At 45.3% G+C, this 7,181-nt stretch overlaps 1 long non-coding RNA gene across 1 annotated transcript; it reads right to left on the bottom strand.

The window, feature by feature from the left end:
• Window positions 1–502: 502 nt before the first annotated feature.
• On the bottom strand, window positions 503–5,696 carry LOC149326137 (uncharacterized). The gene is made up of 4 exons (XR_016285992.1): window positions 5,633–5,696; window positions 4,367–4,478; window positions 3,277–3,512; window positions 503–3,209 (listed from the first exon to the last, which is right to left on the bottom strand). It is a non-coding gene; the product is annotated as an uncharacterized LOC149326137 (long non-coding RNA).
• Between the last annotated feature and the right edge of the window lie 1,485 nt (window positions 5,697–7,181).

Here is a 7,181-nt window from a genome sequence, read left to right as displayed (position 1 = left end):
CCCACTCTGTGCCATCTTTCCCAAAAGTAGTCGAGGAGCCACGTTGGCGGCCGGAGCGGGCTTGCAGCCGAGCTGCAGCGCTGTGGTCCCCAACACTGGCTGCTGCTGCCAGCTGTGAGCGTGAATTGGCAGACACAAGCTTGTGCCCTTTTCCTTAGATGATAGGAAGTTGGCAGGTATCATGTGCAGGGAGAATTTCACTTGATTCAGAATGTTGTCGTACTGAGCGAGGGCATAGCCTTTTGTCAGCCAGTTTATCCTCGCAGCCAGGGGGCAGCATCGAGGACCGCAGTTCCGCAAGCTCGCCCTCCCAGCCAATGGCACAGCCGCTCAGTTACTTTGGCAAAGATCACATTATCCCCATATCTTCACAATTTTGCCTTGGAATGCATTTTTAAAAACTTCACTACATGAAGCAAAATTAAGTATGAAGAAGACATCAAATGCTCTTGATGCTCACAGTTCCTGCGTTCTCCAGCCTGCAAATCCCACCTTCTATAATGACTATGATTTTTTTTTTCGCATTCCCATGAATGCAAAAGACATATGAGGTACAAAAGTTAATATCATTATATCGGGTTTGCAGTAAAATGCACACAATTGCAATCACAAAAAAGGCCTAGGAAATCAGCAGCACAAGAGAATGGTACCCTAATGCCATCATATGCTTTGAGTCTGCCAAATAGCTGAAAAATTGAAGGTGACCCCAGCAGGTGATTGGAAAGTAGCAGGATACACAAATTCATTGCAATGAACGCCAGTGCACCATTAAGATGTCATGCATCATATTTCGGCTAAAGAAAAAGCCGGCAAATGAAACCACTGACTCTGTTGGCTGTGCTATTGGCTGAGTGGAGGCCAGATGCTGAGGAGTGGTGAAAATGTATTCTCTTGTTGCAGAACAAGCAGCCTATTTTGCTAGCATTCTGTGTACATGGTGACAGTGCTAACCAAGTGGAGCGTCTATAATCCCAAGAGACATGGCAACATTCAGTTTATCCCTTTAAAAAAAGCGCTCCACCAACATTTCAATATGCAACTTCACTTTGCTCACAAAGGAAGCAGTGAAAAAGCACTTCATTACCGAAATGTACTTTAACCTCTACTACTCAAAAAAAAAAAACTTTGCACATACCTAACCACTGTCACAACACTGAACTTCCCTTCACTCTACACTCTATCACCAAGGCACCGCTACGGGTGCCAAACTTCACTGCAACCTATATTCACTTCATGCACAAACACCAAACCACCAAACTTCTTTTCACTGCACGCACAAACACTAAACCAAGAAACAAAGCTGGAACGAGCACAACACCTCCACATGAAACCATCACAACATGAAGCCAAAGGAGATGTAGGTTGCTGGGGCACAAAGAGAAGATGAAGCTGAGCAACTGAACTGTGAATCATGCTGAACACACTGTAGCACTCGTAAGGTGCACTCTTTTCCTTCACAATGAAGCACAATGAAATTCCTGAGAGCACAGCAACGCCTCGCCTCCCTACTTTCATTGCTGAGCAGTCCAAGCTGACTTCTATTGACCTCACTGTACAAAGTAGCCGCATACAGTGGCTAAGCCGAGACATAACTTGGATGCACGCTCTTGTTACACATGGTGGGATATTCACTCTGGCGAGCTGCGCGAGGTGGGCTTGCACTAGTGTTCGACCGCCTTACTGGTTCTCAGCATGTAAGAAGTTTCAACATGATTTCAATGGTGAGCCCGCCCAGGGCCAACTCCTGATTGTTCAGCTACCCCGTCTACAGTAGCAAGTGTTGGTGAAAGACTTGGATCAAGGCACTGCTTCCAGTTTTCTCCACCAAGCCAGGATCACATCACGCTACTTTACTAGATAAGTGGCCAGGCTGAGAATGTCTCCAGACCCTTCCAACCCTCTCGAGAGAATGTACAGATCTTAGAAGCTCTCCTGTCCCTCCTCGAATGCTTGCTCCTTGCCTGTCAGAGACTGCTAAACTCTGCAAACTGATGCGCAGTAGCGTGAATGGCAGTGCCGAGATTGCAACTAACGACATGTCGCGCATCAGCTTCCTGATCTTTAGGAAGGGAATGTGATCGGTTGAGATCGCAGACCTGAAGAAGAGAGGTAACAAGTGGGCACCTCCAGGCACCCCTAGATCCGACATTGTTGACACTGCAGGTGGCAACATACAGCGCAATTAGACCACATATGCCACTCCCACTGAGAAAGTGGTATGTGCGTCATCTGTAAAAATGTGGAAGGAACACAGATTGGTTAGATCAGCAGGTGTTGCAGGAGGAAGGCACTCAGGTGAAAATCTTGAAACTGAAGAGGGATGCTAAACCCACTCGTCGTATGGCATCTGGCCATTAGTGGGGTGAAAACAACGAGAACCACAAATAGCAGGTTCGTTTAAAACAGGAAAGGCACGATTGAGAATAGAGACTGGAAAATTCTATTTCAAAGGGAAGCATCCAGCACTTGAAACGCAGCCATCTGTGTACTGCAACATACGCCAGTATGAGCCAACAGGTGAATGCTCTTTGCGGACAAGGTTAGGTGGACAAGGTCATGCTACTCAGGAGACAGGCCACCAGACAGGAGAGGCATATGCGATAGCCGGAAAAAATTGGGACAATAAAGAAAACGGAAGAGAAAAGGCGAAACTGAAAAATGCATCAGAAGAAAACCAGAAAATTTGGCAGTCAGCAACTCCACTAAGTCAAGTGACCAGAGGAGGTGGTCATGGAAGGTTAGTTTAGGATCAAAATAGATGCCGAGAATCCGGATAGGTGTACCATCTAAGCTAACAGTAGGCTTGCCATAGACCATGTGAATGCCGTTCAGAAAGAGCAGAGCAGACAGCATGAATTAGTGGGACTAATTTGCACGTTAGCGTTGGATGTCCACTGGGACAATACGAGTGAGAACATCAGCAGCCACGTCTTCAAATATTCCTTGAGGAGCACCTGGGGTCACCAGAATGTTATCACTATAGACTTGTATGAGAACCAAAAATAGGACCGGGCTATCAAGCAGTCCATAAACTACAATGTTATAGAGAAATGGCCCAGTGGGCTTCGTCTGCGCAGAGGGAGAATGCCCCAGATGAGCGAAGATGAAGGAGTTGAGGTGCGAACGTGGTGGTTGTGGTGTAGGTTGAACGCCATTGGGAATTGACTAGGCACGCCTGGCGTGAACCTTTCTGGAGCAAATTTTTGCATCTGTAACAAAATAATTAAATTAAATCTGATGTACAGTGTTCTACTAGACAATAATAAATATTACTACCTGCTTCACTGCAGGGATCAGCACGGATCTCCTGATGTGGTCTTAGGTCCGCTCAGTGAAGCAGCTGATGGCAGCGTTCTGCAGGAACCAGAGAGACGGTGTGGGGCTGCACCCAGTAAAAGAGATGCAATCTCAACGTTGCCGAGAGGAAGCTTTCTTCTCATCAGCTGGCTGTGCCACTTGTGTACGTGCCCGTCCTGGCATGTGGTAGTCACCATGGCCAGGGAGCCACACACCTGGAAAAGAAGGCATGAAATATGCTACCAGTTATATGCAGCCATACAACCTGCTGCCACACCACTGAACAGGGTGCATCACAGTTGGCCTCTACATCCCCTTCAGGCACAGCACCCACATTTGTGCACGTGGCATAAATGCTGTCAAATTATCGCGCAGAAGGCGCAATGTGCACAAATTAGAACACTGAAAAACGCCCGAAATTGCGCATAATAGTCCATAGCACCGCATCAAGTGAAGTGAGTGAGATTACCAAAAAAAATCGTTTTCATGATGAGTGCGTGTGCGTTTTATGGCAGAGATGGTACGGCTGTGATTAGTGCAGACTTGCTTGTTTTCCCAAGAGTAGTGCTTTAAATTGCTTAAGATCAACTTATTTGTTTACATACCGAATTTTGCTGAAAATACTGACGAGAAAGCAGTGTTTTGTAACCTGTGTTGGAACACACTGTGCGGATACGAGGACTCAAAAGAAAGTGCTCCATTAGGCATCTGGGAGGAAAGATAATTTTGCTGCGCAATCATGACGTGCTCTTCTGATAAAATCTGAAGCTTTTAACATTCCAGCTGTCTGGATAATAGTTTGTCCCTGAAGGAGATTAAAAGATCTGATGTTACGTGTTAAAAGAAGGTAACACCACTCAAGCAGATCAGGAGCATGGTCAGCAGCCAAATCTGTACGTAGCAGCCAGTGATAAGTTTGAGGTATTTTTCAGGGTTACATGCTACTTACTACCCACGTTTCCAATCAATGCATGCAAGCACAATACACATTTGTGAAACACATGATACGAAAAGCTAGGACATGAATAAAAATGCCACCAAGGGCATGAAACAAACATCCCTTGCATACCTCGTTGGACGATTCTGAAGGAAGGTGGTAGATCCAGCCAAATTTCGTCAAGTCCAGCAAGCACTGCTCATACACTATGAACTTTCCAGTGCAGAAAGGCTCATGTGATGATCTGTGAAAAAAAAACCCTGCTGTAATCTTGCAGGCAAACCCCAGCCTAATCCTACTTTTTCGCAAGAGCCGCTGTGGTGGCTCAGTGGCTATGGTGCTCGGCTGCTGTCCCAAAAGACGCGGGTTCGATCCCAGCCGTGGCGGTTGAATTTCTTTGGAGGAGAAATTCTAGAGGCCCGTGTACTGTGCGATGTCAGTGCACGTTAAAGAACCCCAGGTGGTCGAAATTTCTGGAGCCCTCCACTACGGCGTCCCTCATAGCCTGAGTCGCTTTGGGACGTTAAACCCCATAAACCAAACCAAACCTTTTTTGCAAGATGTGGCGCCTCCTGGTGAGTGGCAAAAATTCGTCTGTTCCTGGTTGAAAACAAATGCACGTGGGAGATGCAGGCACGATCTGGTTCCACGAGGGGCCAGCTACAGCTGTGAAATGGCGAGTGTGTGTGTGTGAAATGGCTGTGAAATGGCGAGCTGCCCCCATCAGTCTCATGTGCCTGTCACTGACATGACCTGTGCATTTGTTTTCAACAACAGTTCAACAACAGCAGTTTTGTTTTCAACAAGTGAACCTGGAAGAAAAGAGGCACGCATGCGCAGAGCAGCCTTGTGAAAAAGACGGACTGCACTCTCCGAAACTTCATTTCGGGCGTCTTCAAACATTACACTTCTATTCCCACTTGGCTTTACTTTTACATGCCATATTATTCCCCCAACTACTTTTGTACATTCTTTAGAGGGCAAGAAACTTTCCACCAGCAAGCGAAACATTCGCATGGAGTACTGTAATAGCTAGCATGCAAATCTTTCAAGAAAAATTCAAGTACACAATTAGTTTTCTTAATATGTTCTTGGTGACTTTCAAAGTAGCTATGAGTCAACCAGCCAAAACTGTGCTATGTTTAACGTGCATCTTATTGCCTGCAAGCCTTTTGCTGAATGCAATCAGAAAAAATTCTTTTTCTAGGCTGGCATGCTGAGGAACACATCTTATGTTCCAGAAGATGCCGTATGGTCACCTGCAAGCGTGCCCTGAATGCAAGTGCGTTACTTCGAAGAAGAGTGCTGCCTGCTTCAAACAGGAGCATAATCCAATTTAACCCAGTGCTGTGTGCAGCATAGATGTAGTAGTTGGAACAATATTCCAGGGCTCCTTACGATCTAGAACTGTCCAGAGAAGCTTGGCACGAGGTGTCACCAGGGTCATCTTGATATGTATGGGCTGTGGAGTGGACCTGTCATGAGGAATGCCTAACAGCAGCATGGTGGTGGACAGCTCATCAGTTTGGCATTCTGAAAAATAAATCATACAGGTATTTTGCAAACTTGAGCAAGGTATGTTGCTTGGCAAGTGGGTTGTTTGCTGGTCCGACTGAAATGTTTTGCAATCCTTTAAATCACAAAATCCTGACACAAAGCTGGGGCAAAACTTTCTATACAGACAGTGTCACAAAAAATAAAGCAGCCTTCTGGTTGAAAATCAAGGGGAATCTGTGTGCAACCAAGCTTTCAGCAGAATTGCAACAATGCTTTGAAATTAGCCCCTTTTTTAAGTGAAATGTAGCCTTATGCACCAACATCTTTTACTTCAACCTTTTTAGACATGTTCACTCTATTTGTCTGCACTTGCTTAATGCCCTTTCTGAGGTGAAGGAGTGTTTGATAATGTGTTTCGTGTTCAGTCATTCACTTGTTCAAGTTTGTTATTGTTTTGTCCGTTGTGCTTACATGGGTTTTCAGGCCTTGCATTTCGGTGATCAACTGGGTCTGGCCAGTGCTTAACTTCTGTAGTTCAACCAGTACAGCAGCACTGCAGTGAGGACCAGGATTAGTCTCAACATCACCCAATAACATGAGCAAGGAATGAATTATATGAGCACACTCAACGGCAAAAATACTTCCTTTTTGGTGCTAACCTACCACCTCCCCCATACCCGGACATCGTGTGCACCCCCTCCTGGGAAAACTTCTGCGGACGCCCTTGTCCACCACTACCTCTTATGGTCCAGGCAGGACCAAAGGATATGAAGGACACACAGAAGTCACTATGCAAGGAATCTTTGACTGCATCAAAATGACACAAAATGGTCAACACTACTGCCACAGCCAGGGTTAGCTAAATTAAGAAGTAATGAATTTGTACTTATTACAGGGAAAGTGTGACGCCATGTTATCACGGAAAAAAAAAGACTGTGATGCCAAAGTCATTTTGTTGGTGTATTAAAACAAACTGATTCCAGAATGTCAAGAGCCACGTAAGACCAAGCAGACACTTATAAAGGAAGACCAGATCCAACTTCCCCCCTTGTATGAGACAAATTTTCTGCACTTTCTGGATGAATACAACAATCAAAAAGTACATGCAAATAAAATGGCATTGAACATTTTCAACTCTCGTTTTAGTCATAGTATCAAGCAGTTTGAATAACCAATGCTAATTCTAGCCTAGAACACACAAGTGAATGAAACGATCTCATCAAACAACGGGAATCACTGAACCCACATGTGATCCTGCCAGCAAAACCATGCAGGGAAGATGCAGCAGTCATAATATAATATGCGTGTTCATGAAACTTCAAGAGACTGTCTGTGAAAACACAAACATCCCACTGCTCTTTAGTTTCTTCAAGCCGACCTCATCATGGGAGAGGAGTAAAAATGAACAGGGACATGCTTACATACAAACGAAACAACTGTCATTTTGGAC

This window comes from Amblyomma mixtum, chromosome 10 (genome assembly GCF_055824585.1).
Source record: "Amblyomma mixtum isolate Tamu chromosome 10, ASM5582458v1, whole genome shotgun sequence".
Classification (NCBI taxonomy): domain Eukaryota; kingdom Metazoa; phylum Arthropoda; class Arachnida; order Ixodida; family Ixodidae; genus Amblyomma; species Amblyomma mixtum.
The sequence above is the reverse complement of the archived record's forward strand: the minus strand, read 5'-3'. Positions and strand labels throughout refer to the sequence as shown.